At 42.1% G+C, this 20,325-nt stretch overlaps 1 protein-coding gene across 1 annotated transcript in view; it reads left to right on the plus strand.

Annotated features, from left to right (window-relative positions):
* Window positions 1–14,311: 14,311 nt before the first annotated feature.
* The window catches only part of RNASET2 (ribonuclease T2), a 58,845-nt gene continuing 52,831 nt past the window's right edge, over window positions 14,312–20,325 (plus strand). Inside the window, exon 1 of the mRNA XM_074990254.1 lies at window positions 14,312–14,325. The gene's annotated coding sequence lies outside the window, so the exon portion shown is untranslated. The remainder of the gene's footprint in view (window positions 14,326–20,325) is intronic.

Here is a 20,325-nt window from a genome sequence, read left to right on the forward strand (position 1 = left end):
TCTTTTTGAAATATTGTTCTTCCTTGGTTTCTATGACTATCCTTTCTTGGTTCTACCACCTCCCTAATCACTCTTTCTGTGTATTTTTTGGAGATTCATATTCATTCCTCTCCAATTTTCTGTAGAAGTCCCACAGTGCTTCATTCTTAGTCTCCTTTTTTTCTTTCTCTACACCAGTGGTTCCCAAACTTTTTGGCATCACGCTCCCCTGTTGATTTTTGAGAAACCTTCACGCCACCCCGCACCTCTTCTTTACCATCATCCAACCCCCACCTTTAACAAAAAATTCAATTTGTAAGGTAAAATAAACACAAAATATTGACCTAAAAATATTTAAAATTAAAAATAAGCACAAATAGCTTTTCTTGGCCTAAATATTTAATAAAAACATAATTTAACATCAGAAATGAATGAACTTACTGTGAAAGATGCTGCTGCACTTTCTTCATAAGCTGGGAAATCCTAGGAGACAGACTATGGACCATCCAGGCTAACAACACAGGCCCCACCTTGTGGGTGCCTGGTGCAGCCCAAGCTGGCCGGCTGCCTGAGCCCCATGTTGCTGGGACTGCCCGCCCAAGCCCTGCACTGCTGGAGACGCCAGCCCGAGCCCTGTGCTTCCAGACAAGCCCACCCGAGCCTCAGGCCAACCACCCTAGCCCCCCATACTGCTGGGGCCAGCCACATGCTCATCCACCAGCCACACAAACTGCCCACCCACCAGCCACGGGACAGCCACCCAAGCCCCCGTGCTCTCGGGGCCAGCCGCCTGCCCAAGCCTCCATGCTTCCTGGGCCAGCCACCCACTCAAGTCCCCTGTGCTACTGGGCCAGCTGCCCGAGACCCTGCACTCTCAGGGCCAGCTGCTCAAGCTGCCTGCCCGAGACCCTGCACTCTCAGGGCCAGCTTCCTAGCTGCTCAAGCTGCCTGCCCTAGCCCACACACTGCCAGAGCCAGCTGCCCACCAGCCAACCATGGGCCAGCCACCCGAGCTGCAGGCCAGCCACCTTAGCCACCTGCCCGAATCCCCAGTTTGCCAGGGTCAGCCACCCACCTGAGCCCTGCACTGCTGGGGCCAGCTGCCCGCCCATCAGCCGCTGGTCAAGCCGCCCACCTGAGCCCTGTGCTGCTGGGGCCAGCCACCCAAGCCCCCATGCTCCCAAGGCCAGCCACCCAAGCTGCTTTCCCAAGCCGTGGGCCAGTTACCCGTGAGCTGCCCGCCTGATCCCTCCTCTCCCCCAAAGCCAGGCACCACCAGCCCCCCCTCTAACCCCATCCTTCCCCCCAACCAACCCACATTCACTCACCTTTGCAGGAGGCAGCTAGCTCCACGTAGTCCTTCACCAGATGCCTGCTTTTTATAGTGGCTGTGCCGGGCTGCCCACATGAATTGGCAGGGGCTGGGAGCCAGAAGCAAGGGCCAGCTCTTTCTTGGGGTTGGGAGAATGATGGCGGGGGGGGCTGGGTCACCTCACACCCTCCTTGAAATTTCTTCATGCCCCTCCCCGGGGCACGCCCCCCAGTTTGGGAAACCATGCTGTACGCCTTACCTGTAGGTAATTTCATCCACTATATAAATTCAATCACAGGCTCTTTGGTAAGTAACACATAGATTCACCTTTCTTACCAGACCTGTTGTCTTTTATCTAAATTAAAATCTTGGGATGTCTTTCTAACATCTCCTGTTTCTAAACCTCTGGCTGTACTGCCACTTGAATGACAAAACTTTTGTTTTACATGGGTGCTTAAAAAAGCCCTCTGCCACCAAAAGACAAAAGTTTTACTGTGACAAGTGGCAGTGTGAACAGTGTGTTGCGGGCAGAAATGCTCTCTTGTTGATAATGCAAACCCCACTAGAAGGGTGTTGGAAGTATTTTGTCGGCAAAAGTGCTGACAAACGGTGTTTACGCTGCCAGACTTCTAGCAACATGGCCATGTCAACACAACCATGTTGTTAAAGTAGACAAAGCACCACATACGGGCTTGGTAGAGAATTTTCCCTCAAAACAGATTGGTATTGATTATGGTGGTATAACACTGGCAGATGCCAACTTATCCAAGGCCTCAGGCTTCACTGAGTGCTTACAAATGCATAGCTCAGAACTAGTCTTGCTTACCTATGTGTTCGCGTTAACAAAATAGATATGGCATGTTAAATTAATAAAAATATGGGTATATCTACCCTAGGAAATTAGATTGAATTTGTTAAGGTTGATTTTTTTAGCACCTGATTTTGTAAAGTTGATGGTGCACGTCCACACTGGCACATGAAGTTGATGAAGGGTGTACCCATTTGGATTGGCAACTTTGACTTTGTCAGCAATGCAGGAACCTATCCTGGAGTTCTTGATGCCGCCTTGAATTCTGGGTTAAGCTCCCAGTGTCTGACTGGACACAAAAGGGCTGCTGGTAGTTCTGGGTGTGCGTCATCAGCCTTCCATAGCGCTTATCTCAATTCCTTCCCTTTGGAAAGTAACAGCAAAAAGTGTTTTGCGCCCTTTTTTTTCATTGCGTGGGTCTCCGTGCAGATGCCATTGCAAGGCTAGCATGGAACCCCTACGGCTGCAAACTGACGTGGCAGGTATTATGAGCATCTCACACATTGTGCTGCGGTAGGTGCTCAGCCTAAGCAGCTGCCAGAGTGCTGAAGACTCTGACAGGAGGACACAGATATATGCAGTTGTGAGACACTGGAGAAGAGGAATGGGGAGATGCTGGCTGCACTCAGTGCTTTGTACACAGTGGAGCGCCAGTTCTGGTGCCATGAAACAAGGTCAGACTGGTGGGGCCAAAGTGTTCTGCAGGTATGGCATAATCAGCGGTGGCTCCAAAACTTCTGTTGCTCCTTTTGCTTCCTCAAGATTGCAATATTAGCCTGTTTTGAATAACACCCATTGATAAGGCACAGATACTGACTGAATGTGGGCAGAAGGCTGGTTGGTATGGTGCACTGCTCTGTGGTACAATGATGCCAGATTAATTATTGATGTCTTGGAGTGAAAAGGTGTCCTATCATGGAGGTTGGAATAAGTCAGGGCTCCCGAGATACCTTGTGAGAAAATAAAGAGTATGTGTCTGAGAGCTTTATGGAGATGTGCAGGGAGTTGTTCTGAAGGGCCTGAGTTGTGTAGGTAAAGCACACGCCATACAGCACACGCCACACATCACACAATTGCCTTAACTCACTTGTAGCATGTCTAAAAATGAGAACTCACCAAAGGTGCCCTCACCTCAATCAGGGTCCGGCTGTGAAATATCCTGGGAGGAGGGGGTGAGATCCAAAGTTAAAAAAATCTCCTGTCTGTCGGTGAGATCAGCATCTCTGTTTGTCTGCTGATCGTTACCATCTTCCCCCTCTTCCTTATCCACCATGTCTGACTTGGTGTTGCCAGAGGCTGCCTGAGGAATCTCTTGGGAGGTATCCACAGACTGTCTGAGGACAGTGGTTGGGCCAACCCACACACCCAGCAGCCCAGGCAGCTGCTCATAGAAGCAGCATGCTTGTAGCAATGACTCAGAATGTCTGTTTGCTTCCTCTGCATTGTGGTAATCTGCCTGAGCTTCTTATTTTCTCACAGCACTGCTGGGCATCCCTGGTATTTTCCATTATGCCTTGTGAGATCTTGGCATATATGTGCATTTCTTTTGCTACTTCATAGCTCTGCCAGCACAGTTTCATCACCCCCCTCATGCCTCCAGCAATAAGGTCCTGGATCTCCTGCACGCTCCATGCTGGAGCTCGTCTGCAACCCTGGCAATCTATGGCCAGATGTTGCAATCCATGGCCAGATGTACTTCCTGCTCTGCTCACCATGCTGGCCGAACAGAAAATGAAATTTCAACTTTCCTGGGCTGTTTCCTGCACGCCTGGGCTGTGTCTACACGTGCCCCAAACTTCGAAATGGCCATGCAAATGGCCATTTCAAAGTTTACTAATGAAGCGCTGAAATGCATATTCAGCACTTCATTAGCATGCGGGCGGCAGCGGCGCTTCGAAATTGACGAGCCTTGCCGCTGCACGGCGCGTCCGGACGGGGCTCCTTTTCGAAAGGACGCCACCTTCTTCGAAGTCCCCTTATTCCCATGAGCTCATGGGAATAAGGGGACTTCGAAGTAGGCAGGGCCCTTTCGAAAAGGAGCCCCGTCTGGACGCGCCGCGCGGCGGCAAGGGCTCGTCAATTTCGAAGCGCCGCTGCCGCCCGCATGCTAATGAAGCGCTGAATATGCATTTCAGCGCTTCATTAGTAAACTTCGAAATGGCCATTTGCATGGCCATTTCGAAGTTTGGGGCACGTGTAGACACAGCCCTGGAGAGCAGTGGAGCTGAAATTGGTGGCCAGAGTGGGCACACTGGGGCACTGTGGGACACCTCCAGGAGATCAAGAAAGTCGAATTTCACAATGCTACATCTGCACTTCCCTAAAGTCAACCAGGCAAGGTTGATTTTGGTGTTACTCTTCTTGAAAAGCAGAAGTACTAAAGCCAACCATAGGAATCGTTGAAGTCAGTGGAACAGACCCTGTAGTTTGGACTGATTGCTTAGAAAATCAACCTAAGTCATCTAAGTTCAACCTAACATCTAAGCGTAGGCCATGCCTGAGTGTAGCATTTTATAAAATGCTTGTGGGTTGCTGCATATATTGTTCTCACCCAACTATATCCCATATTATAAAGTAATAGCAACCATTAGCTAGTACATTTTGATGAGGTAAATCATTGGAGAAAAATCCTTGTTTAATGCAAATTATGATCTCTAAAAAGAAGATATTAAATCTGGTTCATTAAACTAAAATGAGCCATTGTTCAAGATCAAGGCTCAAACCTTTGAAGTGCACTCCTCCTTTCCTTCTCCACTCCCTACATGAAGAAGGGACCTGTGTGGGAACTGTTGCTTCAGGTTGCCTTTTTGTGAGAAGAAGCTATAAATATGCACATACAGAAAATAATCTTTATCGCAGCACTGTTTTGATTCTCACAGATCAGAAAAACTGATCTAGAAGATGGAAATCTCCAGATGTGCTCTGGGTAGAATTCAAATACTTTTGGGAAACTGGTAGATTACTTATCTCAGTAACTTTTTTCAAATTATAGACTGACAGACCTGCAAATGCATTTTTACCTGCTTTGATGTCTCTCTAACCCTCATTTCTTTTTTCTTAACGAATTAACTGTTAGTTTACCATAAAATTAACTCACGATGCAAATGCAACTGGGTGAGTGACTGGTCTCTTCGGACTATATGCAACCGGACTATTCTGTGATTTTTTTTTTGTGCAAATGACCATTTATATCATAATCTAGCTTGCCCAGGTGGCAAAATAGATTAGAATATCTACAGGGATTCTCTGTGGCTCCTCTGTAAGACTATTGTGGAAGTTCATGTTTGTTACTGGCTGATGAAATCTAATATGACTAGTTGGGGTGTGTGTTCTGAGATTTGCACTCTGTCATGAGACGCTCTGGAAAGTGTGACAAGGGGTTTTCATCTTCCACTGCAGTGTATGGCTGCAGGTCACTTGCAAGGATTATCAGAGAAATAAGTCACTTAAACATTTCCCTGTCGATGTGGGGGGCCATAGGCACTAGTGTTTCTTGATCCTTCCTATCAAAACAAAAAGTAGTCAAGTAGCACTTTGAAGACTAGCAAAATAATTTATTAGGTGAGCTTTTGTGGGACAGATCCACTTCTTCAGACCATAGCCATACCAGAACAGACTCAATATTTAAGGCACAGAGAACCAAAAACAGTAATCAAGGAGGACGAATCAGAAAAAAAATGATCAAGGTGAGCAAATCAGAGAGTGGAGGGGCTGGGGGGGCAGGGGGGAGTCAAGAATTAGATTAAGCCAAGTATGCAGATGAGCCCCTATAGTGACTCAGAAAATTCCCATCCCGGTTCAAACCATATATTAATGTGCCCAGTTTGAATATAAAAGACAGCTCGGCTGTTTCTCTTTGAATAGTGGTGCGAAATTTTTTCTTCAGTAACACGCATACTCTTAAGTTATTAACAGAATGGCCCATTCCATTAAAATGTCGACTAACTGGTTTGTGGATCTGGAGTGTTTTGATGTCTCTTTTGTGCCCATTAACCCTTTGTTTAACGGAGTTAGAAGTCTGTCCAATATACAAAGCATCTGGGCATTGTTGGCACATGATGGCATATATGATGTTAGTAGAGGAGCATGAGAAAGCGCCTGTGATTCTGTGAATAACCTGGTTAGGTCCAGTGATGGTATTTCCAGAGAAGATATGTGGACAAAGCTGGCAGCGGGCTTTGTTGCAAGGAAAGGTTCCAGGACTGGTATTCCTGGGGTATAGACTGTGGCTGTTTGTGAGGATCCTCATAAGGTTGGGAGGTTGTCTGTCGGAGAGAACAGGCATGTCACTGAGGGCCTTCTGGAGTGTGGCATCCTGATTAAGGATAGCTTGTAGGTCTTTAATAATGCGTTGCAGTGGTTTGAGTTGGGAGCTGTAGGTGATGACCAGTGGTGTTCTGTTCTTGCCTTTTTTGGGCCGATCTTGGAGTAGCTGGTCTCTGGGTATTGTTCTGGCCGTTGATTTGTTTTTTTACTTCTCCTGGTGGGTAATTCAGGTTTATGAATATTTGGTAAAGATCTTGTAGTTTTTGGTCTCTGTCAGTTGGATCAGAGCAAATGTGATTGTATCTAAGAGCTCGACTGTAAACCACGGATGTAGTTATGTGTGCAGGATGGAAGCTAGGAGGGTTTAGGTAAGTATAGTAACCAGTAGGTTTTCGGTACAGTGTGGTACTGATCAGGCCATCCTTGATTAATACTGTAGTGTCCAGGAAATGTATCTCTTGCGTGGAGTAATTCAGGCATAAGTTGATGGTGGGGTGTAGATTGTTAAAGGCTCTGGAATTTTTCTAGAGACTCTATACCATGGATACAAATCATAAAGATGTCATCAATGTATCTTAAGTTGAGGAGGGGTAATAGGGGACGAGAGCTGAGGAATTGTTGTTCCAGGTCAGTCATAAATATATTCGCATATTGTGGGGCCATGCGGGTGCCCATAGCAGTCCCACTAATCTGGAGGTATAAATTGTCCCCAAATTGGAAATAATTGTGTGTGAGAACAAAGTTACAGAGGTCAGACACCAGATTGGCTGTGGTGACATCAGGGATGGTATTCCTGATTGCTTGTAATCCGTCTTTATGTGGAATATTAGTGTACAGAGCCTCTACATCCATTGTGGCAAGTATGGCGTTATCAGGAACTTTTCGGATGTTTTGTAATTTCCTCAGGAAGTCGGTGGTATCTCAGACATAGCTGGGAGTGTTAGTGGCATAGGGTTTGAGGAGGGAGTTCACGTAACTGGGTAGTCCGGTGATAAGGGTGCCAATACTCAAAAAGATAGGGCATCCAGGGTTTCCAGGTTTGTGGATTTGGGGAAGTAAATCGAATAATCCAGGCTGGGGCTCAGATGGTGTGTCTGAATGAATGAGATCCTGAGTAGCAGCAGGGAGTTCCTTAAGTAGTAGTTGTAATTTCCTTTGGAATTCCAAAGTGGGATCAGAGGAGAGAGGTCTGTAAAATGTGGTGTTGGAGAGTTGTCTGGCTGCCTCCTGTTCATAGTCTGACTTATTCATGATGACAACAGCACCCCCTTTGTCAGCTGGTTTGATTATGATGTCTGGGTGATTTTTGAGATTGTGGACAGCATGGCATTCAGCATAGTTGTGTCTTATCTGGCATTGTTTGTGTGTAATGTCAGCCTGAGCACGGTTGCGGAAGCATTGTACGTAGAAATCCAGACTTTCACTATGACCCTTCTCCTTGATTACTGTTTTTGGTTCTCTGTGCCTTAAATATTGAGTCTGTTCTGGTATGGCTATGGTCTGAAGAAGTGGGTCTGTCTCACGAAAGCTCACCTAATAAATTATTTTGCTAGTCTTTAAAGTGCTACTTGACAGCTTTTTGTTTTGATAGTATATAGACTAGCACGGCTCCCTCCCTGTTACTACTGATCCTTCCTATTCTCTGTCCACGGTGCATAACGGATTAACCTCCTCTGGGCTGTAATACTTTGGTCTCATTTCAGTTATTGAGTTTAGTGCGTGAGTAGTGGGTGATGTAGGTGACCTGTGCTATGCAGGTTACACTATATGATCTAGTGGTGCCTTCTCTATAATTCTCTGTCTATCCATCTGCTCAAGGTTAACATGGCTGAAACAGACCTCAGTCTTCTGACATAAGTCCTCACCTTTACTTCCTTTCTCACTCAATAACTATGGGCACCAACAACAACTTGCCCAGTTTGTGGGCCTGAAAAACAAGTATTGCCTTTGAGTCATTCAGCGTGTGTGGGCCATATGAGAGGTGTATGTCTAAATCTTGCAGATCTTTTCTGTATAATATCTCTAAGCTATAATCTTTTCTATCCATCTGTGTAGCTAAAACTCTCATCGTTTTGCACCTCAGTTACTGTAACACCCTTTTCTCTGGCTTTGACACTTTCAACTTTGCCCCCACTGATACCCATTCAGAATGCTGCTGCAAAAATTATTTTCCTAGCTCACTGCTTTTATCTCATCACCCTTGCTGTTTGCATTTCTCCACTGTCTCTTTTACTCTGATGTTGAGATCAGCTCATGATGCCAACCTCCATTGACCAGTTAATTGTTCAGACCCGCACCTTCATGCTTGCTCGTAACCACAAGGAGGAGCACAGGAGAATCTCCTCATAAATATCTGCGAAGCTATCCCTTTACCCTCTAAACCTCCAGTAAAACTCTACTTCTCTGTGGTGTCTCAAAAATCCTGATAATGGTTAGCTATTGCTATGCTGAAACCTGTGCTTATTATATTGACCAGTATTGTCTCATTGTTTCCTTGTACTGCCCCACCTCTCCACATTGTATCATCTATTTTCTCTGGTCTCATGCTTAGGGTTTATGTTCTCTAGGCCAGGGACTGTCTTTTTGTTCTGTTTGTACAATAGGGCTATGGACCGTAGGCATTACAGTAATATAAATAATAAAAATCTGTCTCAGTTGAACAAGCATGGACTTCCCCTCAAACTGCATTGTTTTGAGGTGGACAGGTTTAAATCCCAAGTCAGTGATAGCGTTTTTTTAGACAAAAAATGCCATAAGTTTTAAGTCAAATATACAGTATCATGTAGGAACAGAAAAAAAGAACTTTCATACTTCTGAGAAGGGGAGATCCCTAGCTTCATTGTTCACTGCCAAGCCTGAAATGGCCTATACTATTGAACTTCAGTAACATCTTCAAGAATATAAAATATATGAAAAGTATTGGTTATAAAGGCTTTTGTGACTCCTTTTTAGATTTGGACTCATGGGATGTGTCTACATAGCAAAGTTTTTTCGGAATAATGGCCTCTATTCCAAATTAACTTTGCGAGTATCCAGAGAACACAACGGCTATTTCAAAATAATTTCAAAATAGTGAACAGTTTATTTCAAACTTGGTAAACCTCATTCTATGAGGAATAAGGGCCTCTTCTGAAACAGCTATTTCAGAATAGCAGCTGTGTAGGCAGGGAATAGGGGCTATTTCAAAATAAGCTATAGGGTGTCCAACAGCTCAAATATTACTATAATCATTTTTCTATAATGCATATGCTGTATATATAGAATATATTGTGGTGGTGGGGTGTAAAGGTTTTATCAGAACCTGTTTAGAATAGCCCTGAATCTGCATAATTTATTCATGTCACCATTTATGAGTAGCGTGCCAAACCCAAATTCATGGGGCTACAGCCCTTTTATTGCTTCAGTTATTAAATATGTAAAATAGAGAACTAGAGGAATTTATTAGGTATAACTAATCTCTGTACTTTCTCAAAAAGATCAGATCTTAAAGACTTATACAACCCATAAAAATGACTGAGAATCACAAAAGAAAAGTGAAAATGAGAGAACTATGTTATCTATAAACGTGTTTGTGGAACCTGTTTTGGGGCTAACTCTACCATGTAGTCTATGAAGAAAAATGCAATGTGAAGGACATCAAGATTTTTCCCATTAAATATCTTACTTAGTTTTATTTTTGGACTATTACCCTGATGATATTGAAGTCTGCATTCTTATAGAGCTATTTTTACAAATATGTATGGCTCAAAGTCTGAGGAAATAAGAAAAGAAAACAAGAAGTGAAACATTAATAATAAGTAAAGAAAACTGGAGAAATGAAAGCTCTTCTCCTAAAATTTGTTTATCTAATGTACAGTCAGTCATTAATTTTGTGTCACCTTGTACACATCTTTAAATCATAAAATTTACTCTGCGAATAAGTGATACTGAACATAGAGGTATTCACTAATACAGAACTGATTTGGATTCTGACTCAACTTTGTACTGTGACAAAGCTTCCATTGGCTTTCAGTGGAAGTTTTACAAGATTAAAGAGAGCAAACCAGTATTCCTTTCATTTTGATACAAAATAATTAAAATAACTTCAGCAGATTTAGAATATATCTGAGTTAACTAAAACTGTTTACATGTGTGTGAGACTCATTTCTGTGTCATGACACCCTGCTCCTAAATGTTTCTCTGACATTTGTATAGCCAGTGTGTGTAACCCTGGTTCACTGTCGCACATAGTGGCACCTAGGTCACTTACATAGAGAAAGAATGAGTCTCCACTACAGCCTTGGATGAACACGCCTTGGCTTTTAGCTCAAGCTGTACAAGTTCCTGCACGAAGCTCCAGAGATCCCTGGTTTGGGTCTGCCTGTTGGTGGTTACATGCACACGGAACCTTCTTTGTCGCACAAAATGCCACAAATGTATAGAGATATCCTACAGTTAAAACATTTTAATAGTCTGTCTCTCTCATGAAGTCTGGCAGTCAACGTCGTGATTCAGTTTGTCTATGCAAAATTTGGGGCTATTTTAATTTGAAATAGGTTAAAGATCCATGTCTATCTTTCTGAAATCATGTTACAGTATCAAAGGACATACAATAAATATTTTATACAGTTTTTAAAAAATTTATAGTTTTTTTGTTATTTAAATAGTGACATAAATATGCACAACACTTAACAGTCCTTGCCTCCCAGAAACTTGTGTGACCCTGTGTCTGCTCTGAAAAGTGACTGCAAAAATGGCATCTTATTACTCAAAGCAGCAGAAATGTAGCACCTTAAAGACTAACAAAATGCTTTATTTGGTGATGAGCTTTTGTTTTGGTCCTCTGTACTTATAAATGTCAGTCTGTATTGGAAATGAAATTGATCTGAAGAAGCGCATCTGTCCCAAGAAAGCTCATCACCGAATAAATCATTTTGTTAGTCTTTACAGTGCTACATTTCTGCTGCTTTGTTTTGTTGGAGTACAGACTAACATGGATACCATCTTATTATTCAGCTGATACACTTACTGGGTAAAATTCGCCCATGTGGAAAGTGTTGGCACAAACTTTGTGCACGAAACTGAGTCCAATTTAAGCCTTCAAAACAGTACAATTATGCAATCCCATTGTCTTCCAATTGGACCCTTAGTGACATCTATGCATTCCCATTGCTATTAATATGTAACTTACTGGAGATTTGTAAACACTTCCTTTAATGATGCATAAGAGAGAACAGAATCTGGCTATCTGTGTTGGCTCTGTAGCCTTAACAACAATAAAAAAGTGATGAAGTGTTTGTGTTGAGGCTGGGGGGCGGGGATGAGAGGGTTGTTGATGCAAAAGAAGGAAAGAACCCAAATTGGCTGTGAGATCTCAGACTGAATTTGCGGGGCTAGCAGCTAAGAAAACATACTTCTTAAAAATATAAGAATAGCCATAGGAAGTCAGACCAATCTAGCTCAGGCCTGGTCTATACCAGGAGATAAAGTCATATTTAAGGCTCCCCCTGCGACAAAGATTTTGGGGGCTGGCTAGGTTAGTGCCTCTCCCTTACTTCATACGGCTCCATACAATTGGTGGGCCAGCCTTGGCCAATGTGGAATTGTGGGCTGGTCCCCTACAGCCTAGTGCCTACCCTATGCTAATGGGAGCATCATGAGTCCCTGCTTCCCTGTGGCTCCATAGGATTGGGTGGGCTGGCCCTGGCCAATGTGGAATTGAAGGTTGTCCCCCCACCCCACCCCTGCTGCTTTCCAAAGCATGTTGCTCAGAGAAGCTGCACATTCTCTTTGGTGTCATGTTTGCTGTACAAATTGGTGTTCTTTCCCCAGGGGACCACTGAGGTTCCTGTTAGAATGAAATAGTCAGAGCAGGAAGGGCACCATTGCTACTTGCAGGCAGAATATTCCTTGATGGGGGAACACAGGTGCACAGCCATACTGAATGCAGAAAGAGTACAGCTGTTGTTCAACCAGGTGGACTAGCAAGGTTCCTGTTAGCATGACACAATCAGAACAGGGAAAGGGGACCAGTGATTTTCAACAGGGAAAGGGAGACTAATCACTAGAAGGCAAGGCACTCTGCCTTTCCTTCTCTTCTTGTGAGTGATGCTAACCACTGGACACCAATGCCTGCTGGGATTCCCCATTTTTCCTAATTTCCTTCTGCAAATTGGCATTTTGGCTTCAAAGGGAGGGGAATGAGGGCAATGCAGTCTGGGACAATGACAGGGGGTGCTATCAGGGCACATTTGGTTAAAAGGTCCGTAATACAGATGACTTAAACAGTATCTCATTGGGGGAGGAGACTTCTGCAAAATGATCATTTGTTTTGAGGACAATGTAGTATGGGAAGATGATATCACACTACTCATGAGATTTTTTTCCCATAATGCAGCAGCGAAAAAAAAAACCAAAAAACCCAGAATGCAACACGGCTGAAGGAACTGTGGGATAGGTTCCTACAATGCACTGCTGCTACAGTTGAACTTTGGCAATTAGTGGGGACATACTAAGCTGACTTAGTGGACAGCTGCAGATACAACTTCAACTTTATCAAATCCAGCATTACAAATTCAACTTTGAGAAATTCGACCTTATTTCATACTGTAGATATACCCTATGTATCCCTTCTTCTGAAAGTACCAGTGCCAGGCGCTTCAAAGGGTATGAACAGTGACTCCAAGATTTTCCATGAGTGGTAACAGCTAGTAGGGATCCCACTATTTTGTATGTATGGTTAGCATTATGTTTTCCTATGTACATTGCTTATATTTATCAGCATTGAATTTCGTCTGCCGGTTTGTTGTCCAGTCATCCTCTTGTGAGATCCCTTTGTAACACTTAGCAGTCTGCTTTGGACTTAACTATCTTGGGTAGTTTTGTTTCATCTGCAGATTTTGTCACTTCACTGTTTTCCCATTTTTTCCAGATAATTGATTAATGTTTCTTAGTACCAGCCCATTAGATGTGGTTCAACAGTTATGTTGCCTTGGATCTACTGTCACCACAAGCTTCTCCATGGATGAAAAACTGAACATTAGAATCAGGAATAAAGCTAATATTTTTGGCAGACTGATGAAAAGAGCATGGTACAATCCTAAACTGACAGCGAAAACAAAGACAGTAATCAACCGGGCATGTGTACTGAGTATCCTGCTATATGCGTCTGAGGCATGGACCACCTACTTGAACCAGGAGAAAAAATTGAACAGCTTCCATCTTCACTGCCTGAGCAGAATTATGAATATCAACTGGCAAGATCAAGTTTCAGATGCAGATGTCCTGTCAAGATCTGGCATGCCCAGCTTCATAGTGATCCTCAACAGCAGATGACTATATTGGCTTGGTCATGTGAGAAGAATGAGTGATAAAACTCTTCCCAAAGAAATCCTCTTCGGTGAACTGTCATGTGGGTTGAGAACAAGATGAAGACCAAAGCTAAGATTCAAGGATACATGCAAAGACACTATGAAAAAATTCAACATTGATCCAAAATTCTTGGAATCTACATCATCAGATTGAAATACCTGGCAACGATTGCTATGACAGGGCACATTATCCTTAGATAGTATATGTGCAAGCCACACAAAAGAACTTCGTCTTAGAAGGAAAAGCTCTCAGACTCAAGAATTCAGAAATAGACTGACCTGGTTATTGCAGTCGACCGTGCAAATCCAATATTGGATGGATAAGCTGTGTAAGAAGCTGCAGACTCAAACACTGCCCACAGATCCTCACTGCCATTGCTAACCATCATCTCTCGAGATGAAAAGGGGCCATATACCTATCACAGTAGTGACCCCTGGGAGCCACCACGATTTACTTCTTTCCATTCTGAAAGCTAGCCATTTAGTTCTAATTTTTGATTCCTGTGTTTTAACCAGCCACTGATCCATGAGAGGACCTTCCCTCTTATACCATGAGTTTATTCTGCTTAAGGGCCTTTGATGAAGGACCTTGTCAACAGCTTTCTGAAAGAGTAAGTATATAATATCCACTGGATCACTCTTGTCCACATGTTTGTTGACCTCCTCAAAGAATTCTAATATATCAGTGAGGCATGATTTCCTTTCAGAACAGTTATGTTAATTCTTCCCCATCAAATTATGTTCATGTATGTGCCTGACAAGTCTGTTCTTTAATATAGTTCTTAAATTTTTTAACTGAGCACATCTAATATAGAAACTTTTGAGAAATTATAAATATGCACATTTCATTACTTTTGTTTCAGGCACAGATTTGAGCGTACAAATGCATTTTTTTAAATCAAAGTTAGATGTAACTAGAGTTGATTGGAACCAATGTTTCCTATAACTTTTTATGTCTATATCTCCTCCATTTTGGTGCACATAGGAAAATTCAGTGACATGGATGATATGTGATGGGGCTGGGTCTAGAGGGTTTGGAGTGAGCGCAGGGGCGCGGGGGGAGAGCTCTGACTGGGGGTGCAGGCTCTGGGGTTAGGCTGGGGATGAGATGTTGGAGTGCAGAAGGGGGCTTCAGGCTCGAGTCAAGGGGTTTGGAGTGTAGAAGTGAACTCAGGGCAGGAGGCTGGGGTGAGGGCATGCAGTCTTCTCTCCTCAGGATGAGAGAAAGAGTTAGGGTGCAGGAGTGGGCTCAGGGCTGAGGTGTGTTATCTAGCGATAGCTAGGGTGATGGAGAGAGCTTGATACTGCAGCAGGAGATTGGGGTACAGGGTCCTTACCTGGGGCAACTCCCATTTCATGTGGAGGGAACAGGTAGTTCCATGCTAGCTTGTGCTCAGCGGCACACATCACCTGCCACAACTCCCATCGGCCATGATTTCCAGCCAGTGGGAGCTGCAGGTACGGAGCTTCCTGGCGCTTGCGGTGACATGGCTGCAGCCAGAGAGGGAAGGAACAGCAGTGCATGGAGTCACCTTCCCAGAAGGGCTGGCCCAGAATACAGGGTATTAGGGGTACAGTCCCTAAAGCCTCTTTCTTAATCTGGCTCAGCTTCTGGTGCTGGAGGAGTTGGCCTCTGTCCTGGCTGCCACAGTTCTGATCGAGATAGCCCTGAGCCCCCTATGTGGGACTTATTAGGCAGCTGTTCAGTCACACAGCTTAGAGGGAACCTTGGTTGGAATTCTGTGAGGGAAATGACATTTTCATGAAAGATGGAAAAGAAATTTTTCAAAATGTTTTGGGATTTTCCTCTGTTTTCCAAGCTAGTACTAGATGCAGTGAAAGATAAAGACAACAGGATAAATGGGCCAGGCATAAACAAAGAAAGACCATGTGGTATGTGGGGCAGGGGTGGGGACATAATGCTATTGTTTATGAATGATATCTTCAAGAGAAGTAAATTTTGATACCAGAATAATATTTTGAGTTATATTTCTAAGATGTGGAAGCCTCTTTCACTCTTAAAATTAAATATGTGTACACTGTTGATTACTGGAAGTCCTAATTTAAAAATCAATTGAAGATTTAGACCCTTATTCAGGAAAGAACTTAAGTACCTTCTTAATTCCATCCATATTTAGACAATACTTAAAACCATTATTTAAGTTTGTTCCTAGGTCTCAGGATTGAGGAAAGCATGTGTTTGACTCAGGGCCTAACTACAAGAAAGCCAATTGTAACACATCCGTTGTATGATATTCACACATCTGAAAATATATGAAGCTTTTCCCCAGTAGCCCATTAACTATATAAAAATAATGTGATCACAAACTAAAAGATAAGTGGTCTGACTTCTTTCAGAAGTGCTAACCACTTCTGGAATTAGGTGAGTAATTCATATGGAAAACACTTTAGAACAGTGGAAAGATAGAAAATCCTCTCAAACAGAATGATTTCAGACAGAATATTCTGTATGCTCGTTTTTGCCAGAAGAAATCCAGCTTTTATGGAGATACAGTTAATGAACTGCCAATCACTAGCAAAGTTAGGGCAAAGAGAAGTGTGGCGATATGTGTTCTTGTTCCAAACTCAGTTCTCATTTCTGCCTCTGTCAAAGTGGTAATACTTTACCTTAAACTCTGTGACTAGCAAAAGATTGCCCTTTATACATATAAAACACACTGTGTTGCATTTTTCATAATGTTTAGCAATATTTGTGTTATGACTAATTATGGGCCTGATTTGGCACCAACTGAAGTCAATAACCATTTGGCATTTTTAAAGTTAAGGCCAATACTGGGAAATGGGCATGCAAACTGACTGTGGAACTGAGCCAATAAGAGGAATTTTGACTGATCCTACATTTCTTCCTCAGACAAAACTGAAACAGGAAAATAGGAACTGCCATACACAATCAAATCAAGAGTAGGGTCTCCTGTATCCAGCAATGGTCAGTACCATTAGCGGAAGGTGTATGATGTTTCTTATGGATGATTGTGTAACATCTTTCTTTCTACATCCAGACAAGTTATTGGTTAGTTTATATACTGAAGCATGGAGGTGTACATTCATTAACAATTGTTAGCTTATCTTATGTTGCATTGGATATTTTTATTATCCACATGTCTAGTATTGTTTACTTTTAACTCTTGAGAAGCTCTTAGCCTCAGTTTTATCTTGTGAATTTCAAGAATTGAGGGAGTCTTTGTGAATAGGAACTAGAGATCTGGACCCTTTGTCATAAATGTAAGGGTCTATCTATTGTTGTCACACTGTAAGTATGCAGTTACAAATACTACTTATCACTCCTGTGAATGTGAATTATTTACAGAAGTGATTCTTGTCCTGAATTAGGAGAATGAAAGCTGGTTGGAGACAGGCTGAAACGGCTATGATGTGGGGAAGGAATGTTTAAAGAAATTGGAAGATTTTCTTACTCCAAATGAAATCACTCTGGAGTCTGAAGAAGAACCTATTGGAGAGGAAGAATGGATATAAAATGTGGAGGGTGGAGTACAGTCAGTGTGGGAAGAAAGGAGTAGGAGCAGAATCAGAAGATGGTATTGCTCCAAAAGTAGAGCTAGGGAAGTAAATAAAAAAACCAAAATGCTATAGCTGTATGATACCTAGAGAAATAATATTAAATTACACTAACACTGTGAAAGTAGCTGACTGTATTTTTTAAAGAAAAGCACAGAGGAGACAGTAAGAGTCAGGAGGTTGTGATATGAGGATCTTTTAGCTGAATGTAAAACCGAAGAATAGGCTAATAAACCACTAAAACTAAAATGCTAGGCAAAATTAAAATAAGTTATAACCTACCAAATTATTGACCAAAACAAAAGGGTTATACATGGAGTGCCACTAGAACTAACCAATGATGAGATGACAAAAAGCATAAGGGAAGATAAAGGATCAGTAAGTATATGAGGAGGAGAAAATAAATTATCTACAGTTGTGTAGAGCATATTTAAGGGGGAAACTCTATTTGAGAAAATAACACCAGCAGTTCAAATCTTTAGAACCGAGCCATATATTTTCCCTCCTGGAAGGTGTTATAACTGCCAACAGTTAGGTATGGGCACGTAGCTAATATTTGCAAGGGGAAAATGAGATGTATACATAAATACATACAAAAATAAATACAAGGGAGAGCATTCCTATGGACATTGCATAGACAGGGCAGATGTTAAGTATAGTAACTGTGATGGTAATCACAATCTGGCATATAGAGTGTATCGTCTGGCAAAATAAGTAGATACAAAAGGCAAAAATTGTTAATGGCAGATCTTACACAGTAACTGTACGGAGGCTCCCAAAAAGTCAGGCAGAGAAGGAAGAGAAAATCAGCACAGAAAAAAGAGAACTGTGAACCCAGTCTCACTCTATAAAAATCTGATAAACATCTAAGTAACAAGCGATGAAAAAAAGAAAGGTTTATCACATTTGTCTTTGAAGTGATAAACTGTACATCACAAACAAGGAATGAGAAAAACATACAGGCAGTAGAGAAATACTGCACTCAGGAAATATGTCAATAGACTGTACTTAGGTGATTTTGGATGAGGCTGATGTTGAAATAAGATTAGTACAAGGATACAATATTTTACTGGAATGCACACAGTTTGGTAGCACATGATCAAGACTGAAAGAAAATACCTGAAACATGAAAACTAAACCACTTTTTCATATGTATCCAGGAAACATGGTTGATTAAAATGCCTTCTTCTAAAGTTTATTTATATTTAACTTTTAGGTGAAACTGCAAACTAGGAAGAGAAGGCAGTGCTTGTACTTTCACAAGGGAAAGGTTAAAGTACACAGCAGCAGAGAACAAAGAAGTAGGTTTTTTGAATATAATGCTGTTGAAATCTCAGTTCAGAGAAGAAATCTTTGTTTAAGGATTTACAGTATATGCAGTCCATATAGGAAATAAGGGTTTGTCTATACTTTCTGGAGATCAACCCAATTGTTCTTCCGGGGTTTGAGATAGCAAGCCTAGTGTGGCTGCATTAAATCAAACGATCAAAGTAGAGCAGTTGCACAAATATTTATTAAACAAACACAAACAAAGAAAATTGGAGGAAGTATGGTGGGTGAATAAATAGAGACCAAGAAATCACAAATATGCGGGCAAAACAGAAGTATAAATGGAATGCAAACTAAGTATAGTTGCAGCCCAGTTCTTATTTGGATTGACAAAATAAGGTCTCATAATGAGAAAGCAGAAGTTTTAGCACAAAAATTTGCCAGAGGTGTGTAATGAAAGTCAAAGTGCAGTTTTTCAACAAAGTAAAAGACAATTCATTGAAGAGAACCATGAATTATTATGTAGGTTGGGTAAATATGAGGATACTCTACTGAGTGAATAACAAGAAGTCCTGTGGCCCCTTATAGACTAAGATATTTTGGAGCATAAGCTTTCGTGGGCAAAGACCCGCTTCATGTTGCATCTGATGAAGCCGGTCTTTGCCCATGAAAGTTTATGCTCCAAAATATCTGTTAGTTTATAAGGGGTCACAGGACTTCTTGTTGTTCTCGAAGATAGACTAACAGGGCTATCTCTCTGATACTACTGAATGAATGTTTTTGTATGCAGGAACTTGAGAAAGCTATTTATATCAGCTAGAATATATTTCTGGATAAACAAAATATAGTCAATATAATATTTCAATATTTTTCAGACACTGATTTGAGAGTTCTCTTGGAATTATATTATATGGGGAAAAGGAGCAGTAGTATCAGCACAGTGGAAGCATGCACAAATAATTCCAATACAGAAACTAGACAGACTATGTACAAAAGTAGATGCCTTATGTCCTGTTTGGGTAAAATTATGGATAAAGTTGTGACTGGAATGTTTGATTGCCTATTTGGAAAACAAGGGCATTATAGGTAAGCTGCAGAGTGGTTTTAGGAGATGAAGGTGCACCACTGGACACATTGTTAAATTAGAACGAAAGCAGAAAAAAATGAGGCACAAAGGTTTCATGATAGCTGTCTTTCTAAGTATTGAAAAATCATATGATGTGGTAAGGAAGGAAGGTTTATTGTCCTTAGGTACACTAGGAGTAAGGAGAAGTATGCATGGATGTATTAGGGACTTTCTGAGTAAAAGGACCATGCAGGTCAGAGTTGGGAAAGTTGTGTTAACTGTATATAGTATTAAAAAAGGTACACTTCCGGGAAATGTTATCCACCAGACTGTATTTAATACTATGATAAATGATGGAGTTTCAAGTTTACCATTGCCAAAATCAAAGAACTCATCTGTATAAATAGGAAAACTGGAAAGGAATTTAAACTGTGTCTGTTTGGAGGGCAAGTGGATAGAATTGTTAAAATGTTTACATTCTTAGAAAGATCATATAGACTGGGATGGGCAATAATTTTGGCAGGGGGGCCATGCCAAAAATTTTGGCAGGTCATCATGGACTACTATATTAATAGTGGTGTTGCAGGGTCTGGAATGGAGTTTTGGTGCAGGAAGGAGCTCCTGGATGTTGCAGAGCATTGGGATGCAGGAGAGGGTGAGGGATGTGGGCTCTGGGAGGGAGTTTGGCTGCAGGGGAGAGGGTTCTGCTCTGGATCAGGGATTTGAGGTGTTGGGGAAC

The sequence above is a fragment of the Carettochelys insculpta genome, chromosome 3, assembly GCF_033958435.1.
Source record: "Carettochelys insculpta isolate YL-2023 chromosome 3, ASM3395843v1, whole genome shotgun sequence".
In the NCBI taxonomy this organism is placed as follows: domain Eukaryota; kingdom Metazoa; phylum Chordata; order Testudines; family Carettochelyidae; genus Carettochelys; species Carettochelys insculpta.